This window comes from Cherax quadricarinatus, chromosome 15 (genome assembly GCF_038502225.1).
Source record: "Cherax quadricarinatus isolate ZL_2023a chromosome 15, ASM3850222v1, whole genome shotgun sequence".
In the NCBI taxonomy this organism is placed as follows: Eukaryota; Metazoa; Arthropoda; class Malacostraca; order Decapoda; family Parastacidae; genus Cherax; species Cherax quadricarinatus.
Window position 1 is genome coordinate 4,713,019 of NC_091306.1, and position 16,147 is coordinate 4,729,165.

A 16,147-nucleotide genomic window follows, 5' to 3' on the forward strand; every position below is an offset into this window, starting at 1 on the left:
AACACCTCCACCACTGTATGACCAGTGAACACCTCCACCACTGTATGACCAGTGAACACCTCCACCACTGTATGACCAGTGGACACCTCCACCACTGTATGACCAGTGAACACCTCCACCACTGTATGACCAGTGAACACCTCCACCACTGTATGACCAGTCAACACCTCTACCACTGTATGACCAGTGGACACCTCCACCACTGTATGACCAGTCAACACCTCCACCACTGTATGACCAGTGAACACCTCCACCACTGTATGACCAGTGAACACCTCCACCACTGTATGACCAGTGAACACCTCCACCACTGTATGACCAGTGAACACCTCCACCACTGTATGACCAGTGAACACCTCCACCACTGTATGACCAGTCAACACCTCCACCACTGTATGACCAGTGAACACCTCCACCACTGTATGACCAGTCAACACCTCCACCACTGTATGACCAGTGAACACCACCACTGTATGACCAGTGAACACCTCCACCACTGTATGACCAGTCAACACCTCCACCACTGTATGACCAGTGAACACCACCACTGTATGACCGGTGAACACCACCACTGTATGACCAGTGAACACCACCACTGTATGACCAGTGAACACCTCCACCACTGTATGACCAGTGAACACCACCACTGTATGACCGGTGAACACCACCACTGTATGATCAGTGAACACCACCACTGTATGACCGGTGAACACCACCACTGTATGACCAGTGAACACCACCACTGTATGACCAGTGAACACCACCACTGTATGACTAGTGAACACCACCACTGTATGACCAGTGAACACCTCCACCACTGTATGACCAGTGAACACCACCACTGTATGACCGGTGAACACCACCACTGTATGATCAGTGAACACCACCACTGTATGACCGGTGAACACCACCACTGTATGACCAGTGAACACCACCACTGTATGACCAGTGAACACCACCACTGTATGACCAGTGAACACCACCACTGTATGACCAGTGAACACCTCCACCACTGTATGACCAGTGAACACCACCACTGTATGACCGGTGAACACCACCACTGTATGATCAGTGAACACCACCACTGTATGACCGGTGAACACCACCACTGTATGACCAGTGAACACCACCACTGTATGACCAGTGAACACCACCACTGTATGACCAGTGAACACCACCACTGTATGACCGGTGAACACCACCACTGTATGATCAGTGAACACCTTCACTATTGTATGACCAGCGAACACCTCCACCATTGTATGACCAGTGAACACCACCACTGTATGACCGGTGAACACCTTCACTACTGTATGACCAGTGAACACCTCCACCACTGTATGGCCAGTGAACACCTCCACCACTGTATGACCAGTTAACACCTCCACCACTGTATGACCAGTTAACACCTCCACCACTGTATGACCGGTGAACACCTCCACTGTATGACCAGTGAACACCTCCACTGTATGACCAGTCCGGTGGCCTGGTGGCTAAAGCTCCCGCTTCACACACGGAGGGCCCGGGTTCGATTCCCGACGGGTGGAAACATTTGACACGTTTCCTTACACCTGTTGTCCTGTTCACCTAGCAGCAAATAGGTACCTGGGTGTTAGTCGACTGGTGTGGGTCGCATCCTGGGGGACAAGATTAAGGACCCCAATGGAAATAAGTTAGACAGTCCTCGATGACGCACTGACTTTCTTGGGTTATCCTGGGTGGCTAACCCTCCGGGGTTAAAAATCCGAACAAAATCTTATCTTATCTTATCTTACCTCCACCACTGTATGACCAGTGAACACTTCCACTGTATGACCAGTCAACACCTCCAAAACTGTGTGACCAGTGAACACCTCCACTGTATGACCAGTCAACACCTCCACCACTGCATGACCAGTCAACACCTCCACCACTGCATGACCAGTCAATACCTCCACCACTGCATGACCAGTCAACACCTCCACCACTGCATGACCAGTCAACACCTCCACCACTGCATGACCAGTCAATACCTCCACCACTGCATGACCAGTCAACACCTCCACCACTGCATGACCAGTCAACACCTCCACCACTGCATGACCAGTCAATACCTCCACCACTGCATGACCAGTCAATACCTCCACCACTGCATGACCAGTCAATACCTCCACCACTGCATGACCAGTCAATACCTCCACCTCTCAGTAGTAGTAACCAGTTACCAGTAACCAGTTACCAGTAACCTGTCCATTGACTCAACGACCAACCGTCTTGAGTCACGGTCTGTGCTGAGCTGACACTATTTTCAAAAGACCCACTACGGGGTACTGGCCAGCCGGCTAGTCAGTTTTTACGAGTGTAACCAAGGAGACAGGTAACGGCTGCGGGCTCCCTCCACATAACAGCAGTTATAAGTAATAACAGCCTACGTGAGTATTTCTACCCTAATCCACGTATCGAACTCCCACATGATAAATGGTGTACAGCGGTGTGGAGCGTGGATTTACGTTTTTAAGGGTAATTCAAGGCGTTTGAAGACTGTTGTGAGTAGCCGGCAGGGTCATAGGTGAATCGTCACCCACCAGCCACTACCCGCCCGCACCACCTCGAGCCACCAGCTATACCCTCGCGCACCACCAGCCAGCAGTCGCCTACTCCCCTCAAACCTATTGCCTGCAAGCCTGTTGCAGCCTTTTCAAGCTCCTGGCTTAGTTCGTGTGCTAATTGCTTCAATCTCCGAGGGGTTGACCCGGATTTGCAATTAAGCCAGTCAGTAAGCCAGACTGTGGAAGTGAACGCCAGTCAGCCTATCATCCAGCCTGTCTCCTGTCATCCAACTGCTCCTCCGTGCTTTGTGCATCGTTACACGTCTTCCAGTCATCCATTCTCGTGGGGTAAGCCAGTCAGCCAACCCAGCTTCTAACCCAGCTGAGAGAGAGAAGTAAGCCACGCAGTAAGAAGTAAGCCAAGTTCCTCTGAGGTATTGTTTATATCGCTTTGTGCTCCCTGTTGGATGCTAAGAGTGGTTTTTACCATTCCTGTGGCATAGAGTGGGTTTTTCAAGCCACCTTCGTGGGTGAGTGGGGTGCGCGGCAGACCCCCAGCGTCCCCCCCACCACACTCTCCCACCACCCGGGGTGCGCGGCAGAAGCATCCACCCACCACCACCACCAGCCATCCACTCATCTACCTGTGGTTGTTTGTACCCTTGTACCGGGTCCTAGTACTGTTTTGGCTCACATAATTGGTCAAGAGATTGTAGCTGGTGCCACCGATAAAGCCAGTTATGTGAGTTCGCCTAGAACGCACATTTCTTCACGACAACAGTGTGAGTGGAGGAGGAAACCCCCCCCCGCCCCGTCACCAGTACACACCGCCCGCCCACAGGACAACACCTTCTTCCCGTCACCAGTAATCGCCCGTCTACTACTCCCGACTTCAGTGATAATTTCCTTGAGACATTTTTCTTGCATTTAAAGACATTTGCGTGTGTGAGACATTTATAGTAAATCGCTTGTGTACTCTAAACCTTGTGTTTTCAGTGTAAACGCAGTATTCTTTGACTCATTATTTTTCCAATATTTTTCAGTGTTTTTATTTATCTTATATTTTTTATTCTGTGTTTTTTCTTATGCTACTCCTGTCTCTAGTAAGTATTATTGTGTAGTGTACCAGTCAGTCACCCTGTGTGAAGTGATTCATTTTTTTTTTTATTGTATTCTTTCAGCATACCAAATTATCCATTTATTTCTATGTGTGTCTTTTTTTTCGTATGCCAACAGTGTCTCATTCCTCTAATTTTTTCGCAGACTGTGTACCATTATTTTTGCCAGCAAATTTTTGTCGTATCAGTCACAGCAAGATTTTGTTGTATCAGTCACAGCAGGAATTTGTTGTAAGAATAAATTAATACTGTTGGGTGCTCCGTCACTGTAAGTGTTATATTCCCTGTTTTGTTCCTGTGTTTTATTTTTTATAATTCTTGAACAAATTCACTCTTGATGCAATTTCAATTACTTTTAACGTAAAGTGTTTGCTTACTCTGTTTGAGTAAATTGTTTTGTCTATTTTACAATTAAGAGTTAAAGTGTTCAATCAGTTTATTTTTTTGATCTTCATATTTTAATTCATTATTTTACCTGAGTTTTCCCAGTGACACTTTATTACTGCAGTGATTGTTTCTACACCTTATTTTGTTGCACTTGTTCTGAAGTGAATCATTTTGTTGAACTGTTCTGCAGTGAATTATTTTCTTTTATTGCTATTTTTATGATTTATAATTTAATTTTGTCTATGCTTTCTTAGAAAATATTTAAAATTTCCCAGTTAACAATTTAATAATTTTATTTTACACTTTCACATTGATTTAAAATTTAATTAATTAATTTCTTTATTAGCAAGAGTAAAGACAGCTCATTTTGAATTTAATTCAGTCTCCAGTAATATTTTTACTTGTATATTTCAATGTAAATTTTTTTTTCTTGGTCAATAGTCCTTTAAATTGAGTTTTCCTTCCTCTTGCAGTGTATCTTAGATATTAATTTTTCATTATTCTGCAGAATTAGTTGTATATCTTTTCATTTCAATTCTAGAATTTTATATCATTTTATTGTTCATTACTTTTGCCTTAATTGTTCTTGTGCAACTTCTTTGCCATTATGTCTCACATACCGTCAAGTGATACTTTAGTGAATGTCGACACTCAGACCTCTCAGGCTACTACTGCTGGTCCTGTCATCAGTCCTCACAGTTCCTTACCGACTGACAGACCGACTCAGACACCGAGATATTATAGTTATACTCGTGATTCCCTTGATGCGTTACCTTTATTCAATGGCCATGTACATAGTCTTGAAGCATGGTTTGCAGCCATTCGTTCTCGTGCTAGTGCCCTAGCTGAAGGTCCTCCTTCAGAGGAAAGCCTTATCAGACTTGCTAAAGAAGCTCTTTATCGATCTCCTGCTGCTGTTCACGTTGTTGATCTCCTTGATATGCGAGACTTCAGGAATCTTACTAAGTGGTCACAATATGAGGAACTGATTCGTTCTTTCCTTGTCCCAGTAAAAACAGCTGATCCATATGTTGTTCTTAGGGAACTAGTGAATGCTACACCCATGAGTACTGAATCGTTGAGTGCATTTGCTGTTAGATTAGATAAACTTTTATCATCATTTATCAATGCTGTCCAATCATCCTCTTTTCTCCCTGACGAGGCTAAACCATTTACAGAATCAATTGCTAAAATAGCAGCTTTTGGAGCAATTAAAGAACTAATGCCGCCTGCTTCTGTGTGTGCTTATGAGGCTCATCCTCCAACTGTAACGATGGAACCTCTTACAGCCTTAAATCATGTACGTTCCTTGTGCCCCCAGGGTACTTTCCCTTGTATCAAAAGTAATGTCACACATATGCCTCAGTCTGCACCACCTCTTGTTTGCGCCACAGAGACAAATCGTAGTCGTCAACCATCTCAGAGATCACCAAGAACCAGTGTACAGAGTCGTTATACACCTCGTAGTATTCATAGTACATTCAGTAACCATAGTCGGCGGAATTGTTACAACTGTGGTTTCCGTGGCCATATTGCAATTAATTGTCCTGATAGTTACCCTAAGAGACGTCGTACTGATGAGGAGTACTCAGATCTTCCCTACTGTAATTATCATAGAATACATGGACATGACACATCTGAGTGTAATGCTCTCTATAACCTTCAGTACTCTAGATCTTTCCGTGGTCGTTCCAACCGCAGAACCCGTCGAGGAAACAGATCTCGTGGTTTTCAAAATAACCAGAACCAGGCTCATTCATTCAATTCTCAAACTCACCAGAACCAGGCTCGTTCTTCCAATTCGGGGGAATTCGAGCGCCCCAGTCAAACCGCCCCATGGTGACAGTAGGTGATAATGAGTACACCATCCCCGTTCACAACTCCTTTGAAGCCTTAAGCAGTCTCGAGCATGCCAACCCTGCTGATGATGTTGCTTCACATGTCTCTGACATAGATGATTTTGGGGATGGAGTAGAACAAGTCTTTTCTGATGAAAATCCACCTTTTTGTTTGCACATAACTTCCAATGCAACCATAGGCCCTATAGTGCAGGCATCTGTTTATAATGCGCCCGTTCAATTGTTCATGGACTCTGGTGCGCAAATCAATATTATTAGGTCTAGTTTGTTTAAGGATAAGAAGTTACGACATGTCCTTCTCGTAGAACCGACTCCTGTGTCCTCCCTTAGTGGAGTATCTGGTTCTCACCTGCGTGTCCAAGGTACGACTGCCCTAACCTTTTCTATCCAAGGTAGAGACTTCACTGTTTCCTTCCTTGTTGTCGATCAGATTACTTTCCCTGGTGACCTTCTACTGGGATTTGCTTCCATGCGAGACTTACGCATTGTGCTCGACCCTTATCGATGGCATGCACAAATTGACGACTTGATCGTTCCATTCTGGGGTTACCAGCTTGGATCAGAAATCTGTTATACTGCTGCAGAGTATGATGTACGGATTAAGTCCTTACAAGCTAATGCATTCTCCAGTAGCGTACCCAAGCGGTCAGGCACTGGTAATTCTGTCACTCCCATCAGTGTTCCACCTATACCTTCAGAATTGCAGGATAGCCCGATGCCTCAAGTGTCCGAGGACGCTCAGATTGCCTTGAGTGCTCAACCTATCCCTGCAATGCCTGCTAGTTCGAGTAGTAGTTTCTCCACAGGGGACGCCTTGTCGGAAAACAATTACTTGCAACTAGTAATGCCATCTCTTGTTGATGTCACATGCCGTTTGCAGAAAGACGTTTCTGTTGCGGCTAGTGCTCTCACTAGAGTGTCTGTAGTTGTTCCTAGTGTTCCAGATGGTGATAACGTCCTAGTTGACAGTGATTCCTGCAAAGTAAAAGGTCTATTTGTTGAACCATCCTTACATGTTGTACGAGATAGTAAGATCCATTTCTACCTGGCCAACACTTCTGGTCACAGTGTTCGCCTTAGAGCAAATACCAATCTTGTTGACCTTGTTCACTATCCTTACCCTGTTCAGGTAGAGGATGAGTTGTCACCTGACCAGTGGGTCGGTGCTATTGCTGCCAGGGAGACCACATCCACTGCACTGGATCAATCTGTTCCACCAGTTGAGGAGAAAGACTTAGCTCCCACTGACTTCCCAGATGAAGTCAAGCGTTTGTTGACTCTGTTGAACAAACGTCGTAAAGCCATTGCTTTACCAGGTGAGAAGATGGGTATAACGAACTTATTGTCCCATCGTATTCCACTTGAACCTGGTACTAGACCTATCTACATACCTGCGTACAGAATGCCTCATTCACAAGTTGCTGTCGCAGAAGAATTGATCAATCAAATGCTTGATGATGGAGTTATTGCACCTAGCAATTCACCTTGGAATGCAACCTTGATACTAGTACCTAAGAAGGATGGTACTTGGCGTCCAGTAATTGACTTTAGGAAGTTAAACGCAAAAACCATTCCAGATCGCTTTCCACTCCCTGTACTGGGTGATCTTTTACGTAATATCGGAGATAACAAAGTCTTTTCAACCCTAGATTTGTTACAAGGGTTTTGGCAAGTCCCTCTTCACGAGGACAGCCAAGAACTAACTGCATTCTCCACTCCTACAGGTCATTATCACTTCCTCCGTATGGCATTTGGATTACGATCTTCCCCTATCACGTTCTCAAGGCTCATGACTAATATCTTTAGAGGTCTCATAGGTAATGCACTTATGGTGTACTTAGATGACGTAATCGTCATGTCTAAAGACGTGGATACACACTTGAAAAGACTTGATGTAGTACTTGGTTAGCTTGAAGAAGCCAATTTAAAGATCAAACTGTCAAAATGTCAATTTTTCAGATCAGAAATTAAGTTTCTTGGTCACGTAGTCACTCCTAGAGGGGTTACGACTGACCAAAGTAAAGTAACTGCAGTACTAAATTTTCCAACTCCCAAAACTGCTGATGCCGTAAGATCCTTTGTGGGCTTAGCAGGTTTTTATAGATCTTTCATTGCCAATTTTTCTTCCATAGCTGTTCCTCTAACTGAGTTGCTTAAGAAAGATGCTCCTTTTGTTTGGACTTACGTCAAGAAAGAGCATTCCAAACTCTAAAAGAAAAGCTAACTTCTGCTCCAATTTTGAAATTTCCAGATTTTTCTAAGCCTTTCTATCTGACAACTGATGCTAGTTCAATTGGCATAGGTGCCGTACTAGCTCAGAAGACCGATGGCAAGTACAACGCAGTTGCATTTGCTAGTCGCGTCCTTACAAAGGCTGAACGTAATTATACAGTAACTGAGCAAGAAGCTTTAGCAATAGTATGGTCTTTAAAGCACTTCCGAGACATTATTTATTAGTACTCTGTTCATGTCTTGACAGATCATGCTCCACTGATACCCTTATTCCAGAACAAACAACCTACTGGAAGGTTAGCTAGATGGACCTTGACTATCCAAGAGTTCAATCCCACCTTTGAGCATTTACCTGGCAAGTCAAATGTAGTCGCAGATGCCTTATCGCGACATGTTAGTATAGTAACTGCAGACCCTCCATTTAGTGCTGAAGATGTAAAGAATGCTCAACGAACAGATCCCATGTGGTCTGGTGTGATACGATTCCTGCTCCAGGAAGATCTTATTCTGACTGTGAAGCCACCAGCTCCCATCAGTGACTTTCTCATGAACCAAGAATTACTGTATCGAACAGCCGAGTTGGGTACTCCTAGCAGAAGAGTATACCAGTTAGTAATTCCACAGTCACTAGTGAATGTAGCCTTACAGCTAGTTCACGATGTACCAGGTGTTGCACACCCTGGTATGGATCGTTCAGTAAAACAAGCCAGATTGAAATACTTTTGGCCTCGTATGGCAACTGATATTTCTGAGTATGTTAAGAAATGTAGTGTCTGCATGCAACATCCAAGTGTATCCAACTACTAGCGAACCTTGGGAAAGAGTTGCGCTAGATTTGTTAACTAATTTCCGATGTTCCCTCCAAGGTAACAAACATCTGTGTGTTATGGTAGACCATTTCACCAGATATTGTGAGTTAGTTCCTATTGCAGATAAGACTGCCGAGACAGTAGCTAAAGCGTTTAAAGAACGCATTATCTGCAGGCATACCACCCCTAAGTCCCTAGTAACAGATAATGGAGGTGAATTCTGTAATGAAATTCTTGAAAATTTGTGTACCTTGTACAAGATCTCTAAATCCACCATTGTTCCTCATCATCCTGCCAGAAATGGGTTAGCGGAACGAACCAATAAGAAAGTACTTGATGTATTGAGAGCCACCATCAATCCCAATAGTGAAACTTGGGATGAAGTTATACCTGATGTGCAGTGTGCTATAAATTCTGCTTACAATGTTTCTATAGGTGACACTCCACATTATGCATTGTATGGTGTAGATAAACGTTTGCCTTATGAGTTGTTATTTTCTAATCCGAAACCAAATTACAACCCTGATGATTTCGTAGCAACTTGTACCAGCTTAGCTCAAAGTGTTTTTAGAAGAATCCGTGAAACACTTCATAAATCAACAGCTGAATTTACAAGAGTCGCAAATACTCGAGTAAAGCCATCCAAAATCAAAGTAGGTTCGAGAGTTATGCTGACTAATTTTAACAAAACGTCTGCAATGCCAAAGCTTGATCAAAAGTTTGTTGGTCCTTATCGCGTAGTTGAACATATCACTGGTAATAAGTATAAGGTTAGAGAGATTAGTACTGGTCAGTATAAAGAATCGCATTTGGATCATATGAAGTTAGTATGTGATGATAATGATGTTCCAACCCAGACTAATGTGACAGACTCTGACAATCCTCCTGATCCTGTACTCTCTTCCTCTGATACTCAGTCAGATGATCAACCTGAATGTCGTTATTCCCTACGTACACGACAGGTATTGAGAAATCCTCAAGTATCATTTGTAACTTCCAATTCAGATTTGCCTCAAATACAGCATGAGTTAGCCAATGCTACAGAGTTTGATCCCCCTAGAGATGACACCCATTCTGCATATGCCAATCTTACCCTAGCAGAGTTGGGGTTAAATGTAAATAACCTGTATAGATGAATAATTACAGTATCAACTTATCAGTATTCAAGAATTTTTTTTTTTTGTGTTCATGTTCTCTCCGCATTCTGAGAGTTAACAGTCTAGATTTGCGTGCACCGAATCTGTCTTTCTGTTAAACACTCTTTCTTTGTATATATTCCTTCCTCAGAATCCGTAGATCACATGAATACAGATCGATCGATCAAAATTTTTGTTTTTATCACTTGTAATCTCAATGTTGAGTTCGTTGTTCATTTGTTGAGTTTTAAGTTGTACTATAGTATACCTTGTATTGCATTACAGTTTCAGTTACGTAAGCTTTCATTCCAATGTTCTACTTATGTATCTATAATGTTTCATGTTGTGTACTTTGACATTGTATAGAATCAGCCCAAGCCGTATACCTGCCATCTCTAGTTTGTATTAGTTGTATGTCGGGACGACATACGTTAGCGTCGCCGAGCTCTCAGTAGTAGTAACCAGTTACCAGTAACCTGTCCATTGACTCAACGACCAACCGTCTTGAGTCACGGTCTGTGCTGAGCTGACACTATTTTCAAAAGACCCACTACGGGGTACTGGCCAGCCGGCTAGTCAGTTTTTACGAGTGTAACCAAGGAGACAGGTAACGGCTCACATGATACACCACTGCATGACCAGTCAACACCTCCACCACTGCATGACCAGTCAACACCTCCACCACTGCATGACCAGTCAACACCTCCACCACTGCATGACCAGTCAACACCTCCACCACTGCATGACCAGTCAATACCTCCACCACTACATGACCAGTCAATACCTCCACCACTGCATGACCAGTCAATACCTCCACCACTGCATGACCAGTCAACACCTCCACCACTGCATGACCAGTCAATACCTCCACCACTGTATGACCAGTCAACGCCTCCACCACTGTATGACCAGTGAACACCACCACTGTATGACCAGTGAACGCCACCACTGTATGACCAGTGAACACCACCAATGTATGACCAGTGAACACCACCACTGTATGACTAGTGAACACCTCCACCATTGTATGACCAGTCAACACCTCCACCACTGTATGACCAGTGAACGCCACCACTGTATGACCAGTGAACACCTCCACCACTGTATGACCAGTCAACACCTCCACCACTGTATGACCAGTCAACACCTCCACTGTATGACCAGTCAACACCTCCACCACTGTATGACCAGTGAACGCCACCACTGTATGACCAGTGGACACCTCCACCACTGTATGACCAGTGGACACCTCCACCAATGTATGACCAGCCAACACCTCCACCACTGTATGACCAGTGGACACCTCCACCACTGTATGACCAGTGGACACCTCCACCACTGTATGACCAGTCAACACCTCCACCACTGTATGACCAGTGGACACCTCCACCACTGAATGACCAGTCAACACCTCCACCACTGTATGACCAGTGGACACCTCCACCACTGTATGACCAGTCAACACATCCACCACTGTATGACCAGTCAACACCTCCACCACTGTATGACCAGTGGACACCTCCACCACTGTATGACCAGTCAACACCTCCACCACTGTATGACCAGTGGACACCTCCACCACTGTATGACCAGTCAACACCTCCACCACTGTATGACCAGTGGACACCTCCACCACTGTATGACCAGTGGACACCTCCACCACTGTATGACCAGTGGACACCTCCACCACTGTATGACCAGTCAACACCTCCACCACTGTATGACCAGTGGACACCTCCACCACTGTAAGACCAGTGGACACCTCCACCACTGCATGACCAGTGGACACCTCCACCACTGTATGACCAGTGGACACCTCCACCACTGTATGACCAGTCAACACCTCCACCACTGTATGACCAGTGAACACCACCACTGTATGACCAGTCAACACCTCCACCACTGTATGACCAGTGGACACCTCCACCACTGTATGACCAGTCAACACCTCCACCACTGTATGACCAGTGGACACCTCCACCACTGTATGACCAGTCAACACCTCCACCACTGTATGACCAGTCAACACCTCCACAACTGTATGACCAGTGGACACCTCCACCACTGTATGACCAGTGGACACCTCCACCACTGTATGACCAGTGGACACCTCCACCACTGTATGACCAGTCAACACCTCCACCACTGTATGACCAGTCAACACCTCCACCAATTTCTTCCACTGGCTGTTACTCCATTAGTACCAAGATTTCAGGACTTAACAAGAAGCAAGATGTGTTATTTCTCTCACTAAACTAACATAACAGAACAACAGTACACAGTCACACATACACCATAAAAACACAACTTACCTACAGACACACATACACCATACAAACACAACTTACCTACAGTCACACATACACCATACAAACACAACTTACCTACAGTCACACATACACCATACAAACACAACTTACCTACAGTCACACATACACCATACAAACACAACTTACCTACAGTCACACATACACCATACAAACACAACTTACCTACAGTCACACATACACCATACAAACACAACTTACCTACAGTCACACATACACCATACAAACACAACTTACCTACAGTCACACATACACCATACAAACACAACTTACCTACAGTCATACACACACCATACAAACACAACTTACCTACAGTCACACATACACCATACAAACACAACTTACCTACAGTCACACATACACCATACAAACACAACTTACCTACAGTCACACATACACCATACAAACACAACTTACCTACAGTCACACATACACCATACAAACACAACTTACCTACAGTCACACAATACACAACTTACCTACAGTCATACACACACCAACACACCTACATTACAACTACAGTACACACACACACCATACAAACACAACTTACCTACAGTCATACACACACCATACGAACACAACTTACCTTCAGTCACACATACACCAAACAAACACAACTTACCTACAGTCACACACACACACACCATACAAACACAACTTACCTACAGTCATACATACACCATACAAACACAACTTACCTACAGTCATACATACACCATACAAACACAACTTACCTACAGTCACACATACACCATACAAACACAACTTACCTACAGTCACACATACACCATACAAACACAACTTACCTACAGTCACACATACACCATACAAACACAACTTACCTACAGTCATACATACACCATACAAACACAACTTACCTACAGTCACACATACACCATACAAACACAACTTACCTACAGTCACACATACACCATACAAACACAACTTACCTACAGTCACACATACACCATACAAACACAACTTACCTACAGTCACAAATACATCATACAAACACAACTTACCTACAGCCACACATACACCATACAAACACAACTTACCTACAGTCACACATACACCATACAAACACAACTTACCTACCATACAACACCATACAAACACAACTTACCTACAGTCACACATACACCATACAAACACAACTTACCTACAGTCATACACACACCATACAAACACAACTTACCTACACATACACCATACAAACACTACAGTCTACACACAACATACCCACAGTACCTACACAACATACCCACAGTCATACACACACCATACAAACACAACTTACCTACAGTCATACACACACCATGCAAACACAACTTACCTACAGTCACACATACACCATACAAACACAACTTACCTACAGTCACACATTCACCATACAAACACAACTTACCTACAGTCACACATACACATACACCATACAAACACAACTTACCTACAGTCACACATACAAACACAACACCAGTCATACATACACCATACAAACACAACTTAGCTACAGTCATACACACACCATACAAACACAACTTACCTACAGTCATACACACACCATACAAACACAACTTACCTACAGTCATACACACAACATACAAACACAACTTACTTACAGTCACACATACACCATACAAACACAACTTACCTACAGTCACACATACACCATACAAACACAACTTACCTACAGTCACACATACACCATACAAACACAACTTACCTACAGTCATACACACACCATACAAACACAACTTACCTACAGTCATACACACACCATACAAACACAACTTACCTACAGTCATACACACACCATACAAACACAACCTACAGTCACACACACACCATACAAACACAACTTACCTACAGTCATACACACACCATACAAACACAACTTACCTACAGTCATACACACACAATACAAACACAACTTACCTACAGTCATACACACACCATACAAACACAACTTACCTACAGTCATACACACACCATACAAACACAACTTACCTACAGTCATACACACACAATACACGCACAACTTACCTACAGTCATACACACACCATACAAACCCAACTTACCTACAGTCACACACACCATACAAAGACAACTTACCTACAGTCACACACACACCATACAAACACAACTTACCTACAGTCACACACACACCATACAAACACAACTTACCTACAGTCATGCTCACACCATACAAACACAACTTACCTACAGTCATACATACACCATACAAACACAACTTACCTACAGTCATACATATACCATACAAACACAACTTACCTACAGTCACACACACACCATACAAACACAACTTACCTACAGTCACACACACCATACAAACACAACTTACCTACAGTCACACACACATCATACAAACACAACTTACCTACAGTCATACAAACACAACTTACCTACAGTCACACATACACCATACAAACACAACTTACCTACAGTCACACATACACCATACAAACACAACTTACCTACAGTCACACTTACCTACAGTTACACATACACCAACAAACTCAACTTACCTACAGTCATACACACATCATACAAACACAACTTACCTCACATACATACACCATACAAACACAACTTACCTACAGTCACACATACACCATACAAACACAACTTACCTACAGTCACACATACACCATACAAACACAACTTACCTACACATCACACATACACCATACAAACACAACTTACCTACAGTCATACACATACACCATACAAACACAACTTACCTACAGTCATACACACACCATACAAACACAACTTACCTACAGTCATACACACACCATACAAACACAACTTACCTACAGTACAGTCACACATACACCATACAAACACAACTTACCTACAGTCACACATACACCATACAAACACAACTTACCTACAGTCACACACACACCATACAAACACAACTTACCTACAGTCACACACACACCATACAAACACAACTTACCTACAGTCACACACACACCATACAAACACAACTTACCTACAGTCACACACACACCATACAAACACAACTTACCTACAGTCACACACACACCATACAAACACAACTTACCTACAGTCACACATACACCATACAAACACAACTTACCTACAGTCACACATACACCATACAAACACAACTTACCTACAGTCACACATACACCATACAAACACAACTTACCTACAGTCACACACACACCATACAAACACAACTTACCTACAGTCACACATACACCATACAAACACAACTTACCTACAGTCACACACACACCATACAAACACAACTTACCTACAGTCACACACACACCATACAAACACAACTTACCTACAGTCATACACACACCATACAAACACAACTTACCTACAGTCACACATACACCATACAAACACAACTTACCTACAGTCACACATACACCATACAAACACAACTTACCTACAGTCACACATACACCATACAAACACAACTTACCTACAGTCACACATACACCATACAAACACAACTTACCTACAGTCATACACACACCATACAAACACAACTTACCTACAGTCATACACACACCATGCAAACACAACTTACCTACAGTCACACATACACCATACAAACACAACTTACCTACAGTCACACATTCACCATACAAACACAACTTACCTACAGTCACACATACACCATACAAACACAACTTACCTACAGTCACACATACACCATACAAACACAACTTACCTACA